The sequence below is a fragment of the Callorhinus ursinus genome, unplaced genomic scaffold (assembly GCF_003265705.2).
Source record: "Callorhinus ursinus isolate GAN/ISIS: 27379988/994484 unplaced genomic scaffold, GSC_fseal_2.0 scaffold2, whole genome shotgun sequence".
Taxonomy (NCBI): domain Eukaryota; kingdom Metazoa; phylum Chordata; class Mammalia; order Carnivora; family Otariidae; genus Callorhinus; species Callorhinus ursinus.
Window position 1 is genome coordinate 86,985,239 of NW_027397064.1, and position 15,645 is coordinate 87,000,883.

The window sequence follows — 15,645 nt, forward strand, 5'->3', positions numbered from 1 at the left end:
GGGGAGCAAATGGATTGACTTTTAGTGGACCCAAGTGTAACATATTTGGTATTTAAGCTTATTAAAATTTGTTAGCTTAATTAAGATAGACATTTCTTTAGATTTATCAGCATTAAATATAATATTTTTATTCTAGCAAGGTTTACTGAAGGTCAAATAAGTTCACACTCTGTTGCAGTGTGTCAGCAAAAAGATGACTTAAAATAATGGTTAATTTTGTCCGTCTCACAAAGTTTTCATGGTAATTGTTAAGAACAAGTAGGTTGAATAAATAAAAAGGTTTATATATAAAACTTTTAAATAGCTTTCAAAATCTTTGGTAACCTGAAACTTTGAAGTTTTGCTAAATGATAAATTGAATTCATTGAATACCTAAATCTTTTCCAAATAAATACTAAAACATTGTTTGTTGGAAATAGGTTTACCTGTTTTGGCTTCTTGTTGCAGAGAAACTGAGGATACTTCGGCCTGTTGGTAACATGTTTGGTTTATTAAAAGAGTGTACTATAAAAAAGTGTATGTTTTTAGAAAATATGAAAACTTGCTGATCTAAAGAATTCTTATGTAACAAATAATTCACAGTTGGTTACTACTTAATTTTCTTTGGAGACTAAGGTTTCTAAGACTTAAAATTCTGCTAAGTGTAATTAAGACTGATGGAAATAAGGGAAGTCACTCTGTATGCAAGAAAGATATATTTTTAATAAGAAAAATTTATGAAATGGGAATAGGTTTTGTTGAGGGAAAAATAATTAGTTTTGTCTTAAAATGAGATTGGTTATTTAGAGAGAAAAGGCTTAGGACAAAATCTGAATGAAGAAAGTTGTAGGTCTGTGAAGGGAGATTTTTTAGAAAAAAATTTATGTGTGGTCAAGACTAAAGTTGAAATCAATGGATTTTAAAAGCACAATGGTTTAAGATTGAAATTCTGCTTTTCCCTTTGTTAAAAGACAGTTTACTTGGATTGTTGGTCTGTTCTTGATAAGAAAATGTAAACAAAGTTTTTTCTCTTTTATCTGCCCAGAAAACCAAAGCTAAGTTTTGTCTTTATCAGGTCTTTGATTACTTAAGAAAGTTAAAACTTCTCAATGTTAGGGAGGCTCTTTTACTAACAACTATATAACTTCCTATAGAACCCCTTATTGCTACCTCAATTAAATACAAATATTAAATTTATAATGATCTGTAATCCTATTTAGGGATGTGCTTTAAAACTTTCTAAGGTTTTTAACAAACTTCTCTAAGATTTAAATGATAAATGAAGTCTAATTAGCCTTGTTTATTTGGTATGTTAAGTTACATGGGAAGCACTGTCAAACAAATGATGATAAACCTTCTTATGTTGTATAGGTAAAATGCAAAACTTCTAGGAAATATATGAAATTCCTTAAGTTTTAATATGCTCTGTTATAAGGTCATCATTTGACATTCTAATTATTAAAATGCTATGTTTCACAGGAATAACTGGACTTCCTTGTCAGATACATTATAATGAACTCTCCAATCTAGAAACATGTCCATTTCTGAGTTTTTTGTTATTTATAGTAAAAGCTGATGCTTTTGCAAAATGTGTTTCACCCTCAAGGAGATTCATAAGAAGGACTTTTGACAAATACAGATTTTTTTTTAAATATCTTTAAAAATCATAAAACTAAACTGGGTAAGAATTTCTAGAACAAATGGGGAAGCTGCATTCAAACACAACAAAAATTAATAACATAAGACTGAATGAATTGAGGAAGATGATAAAATATTCTTTTATGAACAAATTGAAGCATTTAACTTTTCTCTCTACCTGAACCCTTCAGATTTCAGAAAGGCTTTTTTTTTCAAGGTAATTTTAGTTATTTGCATAAGTTCAAAAAGAATCCGTTCTCCTTGTAACAGGATACCATTGTCAATATTGGTTATATTACCAATGCTTTGACTGGAATATCATATTTGAGGGAGACATGCCTAGACTCAGATATGATTAGATAGCTTTAAGGAATTAAGGCTGACTTTATGGAGCCAATGAAACCTCTTAGAAATGGTGGCATATTTTGCTTACAGAGTTCCCAGCAGCCTTATCAAGGGAATAAAGAATGTCACTTCCTGGCAATTACAGTAACCTCAGGATATTTTGGGAATCTCGAGAAGAGCAATTGCCCAAATTTATAGGTATTGCAGGCAAGTCTGATGACAACTATTTGGCTTTTTTCTGGGCTCGAGAGGATATTAAAAATTCAATCTAGAGATTCCTTATAAAAAGTTCCAGCAAAGCAGATTTTAAAGGATCTATATGATCAATCACTCTTCTTGCTGAGTTTATGTACATAATTAGGCCAGGTATGTTAAAACTGGATTTGTTTTATAAACGAATTAGTCTTGATTTGGCTACCTCTGGAAATGAGGGTGAATTTAAAGAGAAAAATTATGTTTTTTAAAAGATTTTTTTTATTTATTTGAGAGACAGCACACGAGAGAGAGCACAAGTTGGGGGGATAGCAGGTGGCAGAGAGAGAGGGAGAAGCATACTCCCCGCTGAGCAGGGAGTCCGATGCAACACAGGGCTCCATCCCAGACCCTGGGACCATGACCTGAACTGAAGGCAGATGCTTAACCAACTGAGCCATCCAGGTGCCCCAAGAAAAATTATGTTTCAATAACACACCTTTGTTGATATTAGATTCTAGATCTAATTGTCTTTGAATATGACAACTTGAGGTAAATTTCAGAGAAACTGCCACAATAGCTCAAATATAGACAATCTTTATGCCTTTTCCTCTGTGGGGATAATAACAATGACCCTATGGGCATATAATTATTTAAACAGCTAAAGAATGGGATGGACCCTCCTAATAATTGTATAACTCAACTATCACCTCAATCAATTCTATGTGGCTGGGATAACAAAATCGCCCCTTAAAATTCGGTGTGTACCCCACTCCATGGGGTTAACTATGAACTTGTGGAGATAATAGACAGCCCCACCTTCCTTATAATTGGATTGGATAATGCACTTGGGGATGCCCTTATCTCCTGGGACAAGTCGTCTCCCACTTGCCAGTGATTCCTCATAATTAGGATATTGTTAAAGCTAGATATGAGGCAAAAAAGGCTTCTTAATAGTTTTATCCCTTAGCCATATGTCCTGGGAGTCACCTCTATTGATATAAAATTACAAGTAGAGGCTTCAGCAAACATACAGCAGCCACCTTTAACCAAACCCAACACAAAGTCACCCACAAGTTCAAAAGTGGCCCTCCAAAACCTAATGGTTCTTGATATCCTCACTACAAGTCAAAGGGAAAGTTATTATGCTAATATTGAGACTAATTGTTGTGTATATATCCCAAATGGCTCTGCTAATGTATCCAGAGTTTTGGCAGATATGCACACCCAAATTAAGGCAATGCCTGACTCCTAATTCTCTCAGTGATTGGTTAAATTTTTGGTCGGCAAGAGGTGGACTATGGTCTACCTTAAAAGGTCTTCTTATCACACTTCTTATTTTTATTATAATCATAATCCTAATGTGTTGTCTCTTTTGCTTTGTTCTCTCCTATTATCAAGATATGTGCAAGCAGTTCCTAACCTCTTTGCCCAGCCAACAGATGACTCTTACTACTCAAAACAAATTCATCCCAATAACCACCTTGGACTCTACAGCAGGGACAGATAGTGGCCATCTTTAAGACTCCTGTCATCTTGAAGAAATTACAGAAGATGAGCCCTTTACCTAACTTCATCATTGTAAAGATTTAAAGACTGAAAATTGGTTGGGGGGGAAATGATGAGGGAGAGAAGCAGAAAAATGTTCACCTTCAGCAGGGAAAGCTGACTTGCATAGTTTTGAAGGATCAACTATGCCCTGGTTACTACATTCTTAAAGGGCCTCACGACTTCTTATATATCTCACTGATAGTATTAAACTGAATGATAAGCATCAGAGAAATCCTGTAAGAATAGCTTTATGAATAGAAATTCGAAGAAGACATTTATGATCTAATACTTCCTGTACGTCCCCTCCCCCTTGAGCACTAAGCATATAACCACTAGATTCATACAGCAATGGTACAGTTCTGCCCATGGTATAGTCCTGTCTCCATGCTACTTAAATAAACTTTCTAAGTTGCACCATACAAGAATTCTTTCTTGGCCTTTGCGCTTGATGACCCTGCAACAAAACTATATGGGTAATAGGTGTTTCAATGGTAGGTTTTAACTTTTTAGTTCAATTTTTCCTGTTATAGTTTGGTTGTTAGCATTTTCCAAGAAATTTGCCATTTAATTTTTTTTAATTTTTATTATTTACATAGTATTAATATGTAAACATTGTCTGTATCTCTAATTTATTTTAGTTCCTGAAGTTATTCGTGCCTTTGTGTTTGTGTCCTCATTAATTCACAAAAAATTTTTTGTTCTATTATTTTTATTTCATTACATTCTCCTTAAATAAAATCCTATCTTTCTCACATTTTCTCCTTAAAATACAAATCTGTATAAGATAAATTTTTCAGGTATTTGATGTCTAGAACTATATATATATTTTTAAAGATTTTGTTTATTTATTTGGGAGAGAGAGAATGAGAGATAGAGAGCACGAGAGGGAAGAGGGTCAGAGGGAGAAGCAGACTCCCTGCCGAGCAGGGAGCCGGATGTGGGACTCGATCCTGGGACTCCAGGATCATGACCTGAGCTGAAGGCCGTCACTTAACTGACTGAGCCACCCAGGCACCCTAGAACTATATTTCTGTGGCCTTCATCCGAAAAGTATTTTTTTTGGCTGGACATAGATTTACAATACAATCTGTATTTTCATTTTCAAAACCATAAAATTGTATTCTCAATGATCTTTTTTAGCATTTTGTGTAGTTGAAGAAGAATACATTTTGGAGACATTGTATCCTAAAAGGATAAAGCAGCAATTGACCTAATCTAGTTGGTTAATTTCTTTTTTACTGACTATAGAACTAGTTAAAATATGTTATTATAACAATAGACATATAGATTAAAAAAGAAAGGAAGGGCCAGAAAACTTCTTGGCAGGAATTGAGTAGACTACCAAAGGTAATTTTAAAATGTCTATTGTCATCCGCAAATACAGGAGTAACTACTATTTTTTTAAGCACTATGATGTATTTTATTAAGATAAATTATGGGTGGTCACACAGCCTCACCCCCCCCCAAAAAAGATGAATGATGATAGTTGCCTTTAATATATTTGCATCCTAGTTAGAATACTATGTATATAGATTTGAAAACATAAATGATTAAGAATGTAAAATAAACTGCTAGATTGTGTGCTAAACTGTGTGAGATGAGGTCAGTTCACGGCTCAAAATATTCAAGATAGGGATAAATCACTATTTCTCTTCTAAGGTAACAAAAATGTTACTATGTCCTAGTGAAGTTCATTCTAATCTCATTCAGTATTATGTCCATTTCTCTTCTCTTTTCTGCTTTTGAGGTCTGCATGTCTTGTTTTGTCTGAGAAACTGTATTTTAGAAATATTTCCAGGCCCATTTGGAAACCAAAGACTTCTTTTTTTTTTTTAAATAAATGTGTGATTAAATTTACTTCTTACAGAAAACCAGTTTGAGTTAAAATGTTACCCAAGTTTCACAGATTTTGTCATTTAATATATTTTTTTGGGGAGATTTCATATTTGTGGATTAAATTAAGTGATGAGAGTTGCCTGTCTGTTTCATTTTAAAATTTTCCCCACCATTCAAATTAATTTTAAAATTATTTTCATACTGGGTGCCTGGGTGGCTCAGTTGGTTAAGCGACTGCCTTTGGCTCAGGTCATGATCCTGGAGTCCTGGGATCGAGTCCCACATCAGGCTTCCTGCTCAGCAGGGAGTCTGCTTCTCCCTCTGACCCTCTTCCCTCTCGTGCTTTCTATCTCTCATTCTCTCTCTCTCTCAAATAAATAAATAAAATCTTTAAAAAAATTATTTTCATACTGCAGGTGCTTGGGTGGCTCAGTCGTTAAGCATCTGCCTTCAGCTCAGGTCATGATCCCAGGGTCCTGGGATCGAGTCCTGCATCGGGCTCCCTGCTTGGCAGGAAGCCTGCTTCTCCCTCTCCCACTCCCCCTGCTTGTGTTCCTGCTCTCACTATCTCTCTCTCTGTCAAATAAATAAATAAAATCTTTAAAAAAATTATTTTCATACTGCTTAGAGGATCATCATCCAATCACTACATATGTGTCTGTGTAAATGTTACATAGGAAAATCATTTATTTTCTTTATGATTCATTTTTCTCCTCAGAATTTTACAAAAGCCAAACTAAAAGAAACAATCAGTAAGAAGTGAATTGAAAGGCCTTTGACGAAACTGAATATAAAATTTCCTTTTTATGGTTCTTGCCAACAGAATTTTTATATGCTGCTATTGAAACCTGAGACTGAGGTGTAGAATTTTGTTTTCAGAGAATATTGTATCAAAGCCAAGCTATTCTGGTGTTTAAAGAATATTACACGCCACATGCCACTTTCCTTCTTAGAGGAAATTCAGTCTGTTGGAATCAAATGACATAAGGTACTAAGATGATTAATTCCCACTGCCTCCCACTTCCCATTGGTAGAAGAATTGAGAAATTCAAGTTTTACTCTCTTTACTCTGATTAAATGATCTGACATTGTAAGAGTCCTTTGATAACGTCAGCTAACTATCACAGACAGACACCATCATCAGGCAGTTTTCCAATCTTCTTTTGTTCAACAGTCAGAGCACATACAAATTTATCTATTATGAAGAAAAGGAATTTAACCACTGTAAGTATCCAATGGTTCATGAAGAGGTCTAAACTGTATTCTTCTAAGTTTTTAAGGCATTACTTGAGAAATGAAATAACTGGTGATTGTTGCAAGTAGAACTCAATATATATATATACTTATATATATATATATATATATATATATATATATAAAAGGAAGAAAGAAAGGAGAAAAGATCTCCAAGAAGAAAGTTCTGAGCTTACTAGATTTCTCCAGCCATTATCATAGCTATAACAGATTGACCTGGGGAAGTTTTCAGCTTCTCGAATGATCTCTCTCTGAAAGTGCAGCAAAGTTAAAATAGAGATCTGCCTAACTGATTCCCTGGTTTAGTTCCTGCATGTGCAATGACGCAGTTCTCAAGTGTGGAGTACTTAATCGTTAAGCCTGCTGGGGAGAAACAGAGTTCATGTGTTTCCCCAATGTGTTTCCCCACAGCATCACCATGATGTCCAATTAACCCTTTGAAAGCAAGGCTTCCTTCCAAGCTAAAGGGAAATGCCTCTTCTACATTGTAGTCACTTACCGGATGCTGCCACTTGTAATTGTGCTGCTTGTATTACTCAGCTTCTTTGAGGGGTTTTGATGCAGTGCTAAGCACCCACCACACACACGTAAGGAATACACAGATGAGTAAGAGATCCCAAACATCAAGGAGGAATGGGAAGAGATTAAAATCACATAAAAAAAAAAATGCATGAACAATGTCCTGTGAACTGTACAAAGAAAAAAAATAATGAAAATTTCACAGAGCAATTATGTCATTCAAAATACACCAGGAATTCCTTACAGAGAATATGAAGTTTAAAAAGGTGAAAAGCAGAATATTTTCCTTAGAACAGACTGAGCAAAAATCAGGCAGGTGGAAAGCTTCAGAGAACATCTGACAAACTGCAAGTTGTCCAATATGGTTAGATCAGAGAAGAATTGTGGAATTAAATTTAAAAAATGGTTATAGGTGATTCACAGGTAGCCTTGATGTCAGAGTTGTGGTCAATATATGAAAGCTGCTGAAGAAGTCTGAAAAAAGGAGTGATACAGCCAGAATTGTGTTTAAAGATTTATGAGCAGTGTACTTAGGATGGACCAAGTTGGGGAGAATTAGAAGCTGGGAGATTTATTGTGAGGTTTAGCAAGAGTATTCACCCTATTAGTCTAATAAAAATGAACCAGAGTGGGGAACCTGGGTGGCTTAGTTGGCTAAGCATCAACTCTTGGTTTCGGCTCAGGTCACGATCTCGCAGTCATGAGATCAAGCCCCACTATCAGGCTCCCCTCTCAGTGCTGAGTCCACTTCAGATTTTTGCTCCCTCTCCCTCCCCCTTTACCCTTCCCACTCACACTTTCTCTGTCTAAAACAAGTAAGTAAAATCTTAAAAAAAAAAAAAAATGAACCAGAGTTTTTGGCTCCTGTGATAATGCAGAGACTGTTTGTACAAATATGAAAAAAGGACAAGCAACAAAGAAATTTTGCAGGGGAAGGTAATTGGATTCTTGAATTTGAGATGAAAACCTTTAAGGATATCCAGGAAGTTGGAGAGAAGAAAGAGTAAGGAGAAGAGTCGAGAGAGAAGTCAGAGAAGTAATGACAATTTGGGAGTCACTGACGGAGGAGTGAAAATTGAAGCCGACCAAGTAAATAAAAACTCTAAAACAAGAGTACAAATAAAGGAGATTGCTCATCACAACGTATCCGGGCCCACCCACAACTTAAAACAGATCCACAGACTTGTTATAAGATTACATAGGTATTTTTTTCCTTTTTCATCTGTGAACTGTATGATTATATTTATTTTGGGGTCCGTTTGTTTAACATCTATCTCCACAATGAGCCTATGTACCAGTCAGAAAAACAGAACCACAGTTGGTGCTTCAAACAGAAGAGATTTAATACTTAAAACTGTGTTTTGGGGTGCAGTAAACAGAAATGAAGCGGCAGATCTAATCTCTAGACGTTCTGTTCCCTCGCACAATACAAGAGACAGGACGTGGGTTACCTAGGCTTTCTTTCCTTAGGGCCATTCATGAATATTCCCTCAACTCTTTTGAAAGTATCTCACAAAACATACCTGCTTTCTCTTACTTCCTCAACTCTCCTTTTCATCTCTCACTTCCTGCTGCCCTTAAACTAACCTTTCCTTTCCAGAGTCCTCAACACATACCCTTTGTCAAGGTCAATTGCTCCTCCATACTGAAATAATCCTTTTAGTCTCTGTCCTCTCTTTCTGAAGAATTGCAAACTTGGTGTATAGGGCAGATGAAGGCAGGTGTGTGTTAGTACCTGGAACATATTAGTCTGCTAGCAGACAATGATTAGATAGTGGCCTTGGCTTAAAACAGTTTTTGAGCTTGGAAACAACTCCCATTAATTACAGTTCAGTTTTCAAGAGAAGACGTGCTTCCAGGCTGGTGGGAGCAAGAAGCAAGGCTGCTCTTTCTTGCACAGCCATGTCGGCTGCTCTTTACATGAGAAAGATGGGCTCCAGCTCCCTTTCTGCTGCCCCTGACATGGATGGCCTCTGCCTGCTAATGGGTATGTTCTCTCTGAAGTCTAATTTAGTTATGGAAAGTTTTCCCCTTCAGAGCTAAATGAGAAATCCATATTTCTCCTAAAAATCATACTTGTACCTCCCTCCCTCCCTATCTATCCACACACACATACATATATACACACACTAATCTCTTGCCTTTATACTTTAAGAGTGTATTTCCCCCTGCTCACCTGGATTTATGTCACAGGCCATTTTATTTCTGCAAGGCCAAGTTGCTGCTACAGTCAAGAGTAGTGAAGAAATCTAAGTGCTCTTATGTTTCTGTTTTTCGTTTTTCTAACAAGAGAAAACTGAACAATCTACTGAAACATCTGACATTTGGTCTCCCTGAACTTCATGTTATATATGTGACTCTGTATTTCTAACCAGCAATTATTTGGTACAAAACCACATAATTCAGTGCTCCCCACATACTTTGAAAGTAATGTGTTATAAAGTGATATTAACTTGGGTCATTTGATGTAATAATGAAAGAAATGTTGTAGGTTTGGGGATGAAGGCAAAAAAATCCCAGAGGAAACAAATAATAAGACAGGCAGAGAGTAGTAAGTATGAATTGAAGAAATACATAAGAAAGAAAAATGAATTAAAAAGAGAGATGACAGGAGGTATCAAAGAGAATATTATCAAAGAGAAAGGTCAACAGAGAAAAGGGAGAAAAAATTTGAGTAAAAAAAATTTCATTCAAAACCTACTTGGGCTCAGGTTTTTTGGTCTCATTTTTAAACCCTAACTATAGCCAAAACTTACCTGATCATCAAACCCCTTGACACTTTGAATGTCATTTCTCAAGACTGCATCATTCATCAAAACCAAATGGAGCAGGTAAGAAGGTGAAAATAACAAGGTGGCACCTGACATGTCAACTGGGAGGAACAAGGTAGAGTGGTGAGCCTGGCTGAAAAGAAGATTAACAACACATGTGGAGGGGGCGGAGCAAGAAGGCAGAGGAGTAGGAGACCTGGATTTCGTCTGGTCTCAGGAACTCAGCTGGATAGGGATCAAACCATTCTGAACACCTACGAACTCAACAGGAGATCGAAAAGAATAGCAGCAACTCTCTGAACAGAAAAGGACCACTTACTGGAAGGTAGGATGTGCGGAGAAGTGAATCCGAGGTGATATTCGGGAGGATAGACGGCGGGGGAGGGGGCCTCCGTCAGCCACTTCTGGCAAGTGATAGAGCCGAGGAGCACAAAATTGGAACTTTTAGAAGTCGGCTCCACTGAGGGATGTCGCTCCAGTGGCTAAGCAGGGGTTGGAACCCTCACGGGACAGTATGGTCTCAGGACCCTCGGGGTCACAGAAAGACCGGGGGTGCCTGAGTAGGCAGAGCTCCCAGGTAGTGAGCGCGGAAGCCGGCTGCAGAGACGGAGCAGAGGCCCGGGCTCTCAGCTCAGGGTTGGCATAAACCGTGATCCGCGGCAAAGTTGGGCCACTGCTCCTCCAGCAGGGACCCCAACAAACGGCAGATCCAGGGAGATTTCCCCTTCCTCCCCCCAGGGAGGAGTGGTGCAGGAGCGCACCGCAGGGATCTGTTTGGTTTGGAGACTCCACACCAAGTCCAGTACCAGAGATAGAAACACTCACTCGGTCACAGGCCAGGTGAGCACGGAATGCGGGTGGAGACCAGGGAGATGGGAGTGACTGACTGCTTTTCTCTGGGGGCTCACTGAGGAGTGGGCCCCGAGTTCTCGGCTCCTCTGGGGCAGAGATTGGGAGGCCATATTTTCACTTTCATCCTCCAAAGCTGTACCGAGAGCTTGCAGGGAACAAAAGCTCCCAAGAGCAAACCCGAGCAGATTACTTAGCCCGGACCGGCAAGGGCAGGGCAATTCCGCCTCCGGCAAAGACATTTGGGAACCACAGGAAGAGGCCCCTCCCCCAGAAGATCAGCAAGAAAAGCCAGCCAAGACCAAGTCTACTGATCAATGAGAACCGAAGAACTCCAGCGCTAGGGGAATACTGCACATAGAATTCAATGGCTTTTTTTACCATGATTCTTTAGAATTTCAAATTTAATTTTTAACTGTTTTTTTTAATTTTTCTTTTTCCCCTTTTCAACCAACATCTTATCAATCCCTTTTTTAATTTTTTTTTTATTTTTCAGTTTTAGAGTCATATTCTATCCCTTCATAGTAGTTACTATTATTTTTGGCATATATATATAAGTTGTTCTCTCTTTAGAATTTTGAGATTCTCTCCCTTTCTTTTTTTAATCCTCTTCTTTCTTTTTTCAAACAACTTCTTATCAATTCCTTTTATAAAATTTCTTATAATTTTCATCTTTACAGTCATATTCCATCCCTTCATCATATCAACCCTATTTTTGTACATATATAAGTTTTTCTTTCTTTAAAATTTTGGGAGGCACTTTCTTCTAACAGACCAAAATATACCCAAAATCTAGTGTGTGGCACTGATCTATGCATCAGCCTCATCATATTTGATCATGTTCTGTTTTTATGTTTTGTTCTGTTTTTGTTTATCTTTTTCTTTTATTCTTTTTTTTTCTTTTTCTTTTTTCTTTCTTTCCCTTTCTTTTCCCCTGGTTTCAGGTCTTTTCTGATTTGTTTAGAGTATATTTTCTGGGGATGTTGTTACCCTGTTAGCATTTTGTTCTCTCATTCATCTATTCTCCTCTGGACAAAACGACAAGATGAAAAAAATCACCTCAACAAAAAGAACAAGAGGTAGTACCAACTGCCGGGGACCTACTCAATACGGACATTAGTACGATGTTGGACCTAGAGTTCAGAATCATGATTTTAAAGTTAGTAGCTGGGCTTGAAAAAAGCATGGAAGTTATTAGTGAAACCTTTTCTGGAGAAATAAAAGAACTAAAATCTAACCAGGTCGAAATCAAAAAGGCGATTAATGAGGTGCAATAAAAAATGAGGGTGCTAACTGCTAGAATAAATGAGGCAGAAGAATCAGTGATATAGAAGAACAAATGATGGAAAATAAAGAAGCTGAGAAAAAGATAGCTAAACAACTACTGGATCATGAGAGCAGAATTTGAGAGATAAGCAATAACATAAAACGAAACAACATTAGAATAATTGGGATCCCAGAAGAAGAAGAAAGAGAGAGAGGGGAAGAAGGTATATTGGAGCACATTATAGCAGAGAACTTCCCTAATTTGAGGAAGGAAACAGGCATCAAAAACCAGGAGGCACAGAGAACCCCTCTCAAAATCAATAAAAATAGGTCACCACCCCAAGATCTAATAATAAAATTTATGAGTCTCAGGGACAGAAAATCCTGAAAGCAGCTCGGGGGAAGAGATATGTAACCTACAATGGTAGAAACATTAGATTAGCAACAGACCTATTCACAGAGACCTGGCAGGCCAGAAAGGACTGGCATGATATCTTCAGAGCACTAAACGAGAAAAATATGCAGCCAAGAATACTATATCCAGCTAGGCTGTCCTTGAAAATAGAAGGAGAGACAAAAAGCTTCCAGGACAAACAAAAGCTAAAGGAATTTGCAAACACGAAACCAACCCCACAAGAAATATTGAAAGGGGTCCTCTAAGCAAAGAGAGAGACTAAAAGCAACATAGACCAGAAAGGAAACCAGACAATATACAGTAACAGTCACCTTACAGGCAATACAATGGAACTAAATTCATATCTTTCAATAGTCACCCTGAATGTAAATGGGCTAAATGCCCCAGTCAAAAGACACAGGCTATCAGACTGGATAAAAAAACAAGACCATTCGATATGTTGTCTGCAAGAGACTCATTTTAGACCCAAAGACACGCCCAGATTGAAAGTGAAGGGGTGGAAAACCATTTACCATGATAATGGACACCAAAAGAAAGCTGGGGTGGCAATCCTTATATCAGACAAATTAGATTATAAACCAAAGACTGTAATAACATGAGGAAGGACACTATATCCTACTTAAAGGGTCTATTCCATAAGAAGATCTAACAATTGTAAATATCTATGCCCTTAACATGGGTGCAGCCAATTATATGAGCCAATTAATAACAAAAGCAAAGAAACACATTGACAATAATACAGTAATAGTGGGGGACTTTAACAACCCCCTCACTGAAATGGACAGATCATCTAAGCAGAAGATCAACAAGGAAATAAAGACTTTAAATGACACACTGGACAAAATGGACTTCAAAGATATATTCAGAATATTCCATCCCAAAGCAAGGGAATACACATTCTTCTCTAGTGCCCATGGAACATTCTCCAGAACTGATCACATCGTAAGTCACAAATTAGGTCTGAACCAGTACCAAAAGATTGGGATCATTCCCTGCATATTTTCAGACCACAATGCTATGAAACTAGAACTCAATCACAAGAGGAAAGTCAGAAAGAACTCAAGTACATGGAGGCTAAAGAGCATCCTACTAAAGAATGAATGGGTCAACAGGAAATTAAAGAAGAATTAAAAAAATTCATGGAAACAATGAAAATGAAAACACAACTGTTCAAAATTGTTGGGATGCAGCAAAGTCAGTCCTAAGAGGAAAGTATATAGCAATACAAGCCTTTCTCAAGAAACAAGAACGGTCTCAAATACACAACCTAACCCTATACCTAAAGGAGCTGGAGAAAGATCATCAAATAAAGCATAAACCCAGCAGGAGAAGAGAAATAGTAAAGATCAGAGCAGAAATCAGTGAAATAGAAACCAAAAGAATAGAACAGACCAACGAAACTAGGAGGTGGTTCTTTGAAAGAATTAACAAGATGGATAAACCCCTGGCCAGACTTATCAAATAGAAAAGAGAAATGACCCACATAAATAAAATCATGAATGAAAGATGAGAGATCACAACCAACACCAAAGAAATACAAACAGGGCGCCTGGGTGGCTCAGTTGGTTAAGCGACTGCCTTTGGCTCAGGTCATCACCTGGAGTCCCAGGATCGAGTCCCACATCAGACTCCCTGCTCAGCGGGGAGTCCGCGGCTCCCTCTGACCCCCCCCTCATGCTCTCTATCTCATTCCTCCCCCAAATAAATAAATAAAATCTTTAAAAAAATACAATTATAAGACATACTACGAGCAACTATATTCCAGCAAATTAGATAATCTGGAAGAAATGGATGCATTCCTAGGGATGTATCAACTACGAAAACTGAACCAGGAAGAAATAGAAAACCTGAACAGACCTATAACCACCAAGGAAATTGAAGTAGTCATCAAAAATCTCCCAAAAAACAAAAGCTCAGGGCCAGAGGGCTTTCCAGGGGAATTCTACCAAACATTTAAAGAAGAATTAATACCTGTTCTTCTGAAACTGTTCCAAAACAGAAATGGAAGGAAAACTTCCAAACTCGTTTTATGAAGCCACCATTACCTTGATCCCAAAACCAAAGATCCCATCAAAAAGGAGAATTACAGACCAATATCCTTGATGAACATGGATGCAAAAATTCTCACCAAAATACTAGCCAATAGGATCCAACAGTACATTCAAAGGATTATTCACCATGATCAAGTGGGCTGCAAGGTTGGTTCAACATCCGCAAATCAATCAATGTGATACAATACATTAACAAAAGAAAGAACAAGAATCATATGATCCTCTCAATAGATGCAGAAAAAGCATTTGACAAAGTACAGCATCCTTTCTAGATCAAAACTCTTCAGAGTATAGAGATAGAGGGTACATACCTCAGTATCATAAAAGCCATCTATGAAAAACCTACAGCAAATATCATTCTCAATGGGGAAAACCTGAGAGCTTTCCCCCTAAGGTCAGGAAAGTGGCAGGGATGTCCACTATCACCACTGCTATTCATCATAGTATTAGAAGTCCTAGCCACAGCAATCAGACAACAAAAAGAAATCAAAGGCATCTAAATCGGCAAAGAGGAAGTCAAACTCTCACTCTTTGCCGATGATATGATACTTTACATGGAAAACCCAAAAGACTCCCCAAAACTGCTAGAACTCATACAGGAATTCAGTCAAGTGGCAGGATATAAAATCAATGCACAGAAATCAGTGGCATTCCTATACACCAACAACAAGACAAAGAAAAGAGAAATTAAGGAGTCAATCCCATTTACAATTGCACCCAAAACCATAAGATACCTAGGAATAAATCTAACCAAAGAGGCAAAGGATCTGTACTCAGAAAACTATAAAATACTCATGAAAGAAATTGAAGAAGACACAAAGAAATGGAAAAACGTTCCATGGTCATGGGTTGGAAGAACAAATATTGTAAAGATGTCAATGCTTCCTAGAGCAATCTACACATTCAATGTAATCCCCATCAAAATACCATCCACTTTTTTCAAAGAAATGGAACAGATAATCCTAAAATTTGTATGGAA

The 15,645-nt window shown here is 37.4% G+C and overlaps 1 long non-coding RNA gene across 7 annotated transcripts in view; it reads right to left on the minus strand.

Annotated features, from left to right (window-relative positions):
- The window catches only part of LOC112811057 (uncharacterized), a 107,367-nt gene that overhangs the window by 77,749 nt on the left and 13,973 nt on the right, over positions 1 to 15,645 (minus strand). For 2 of the 7 annotated variants that reach the window (XR_012381996.1, XR_012382000.1), the window contains exon 4: positions 426 to 504. The exons of the other annotated variants lie outside the window; for them this stretch is intronic. This is a non-coding gene — a long non-coding RNA (uncharacterized lncRNA). The remainder of the gene's footprint in view (positions 1 to 425; positions 505 to 15,645) is intronic. 7 annotated transcript variants of the gene reach the window in all.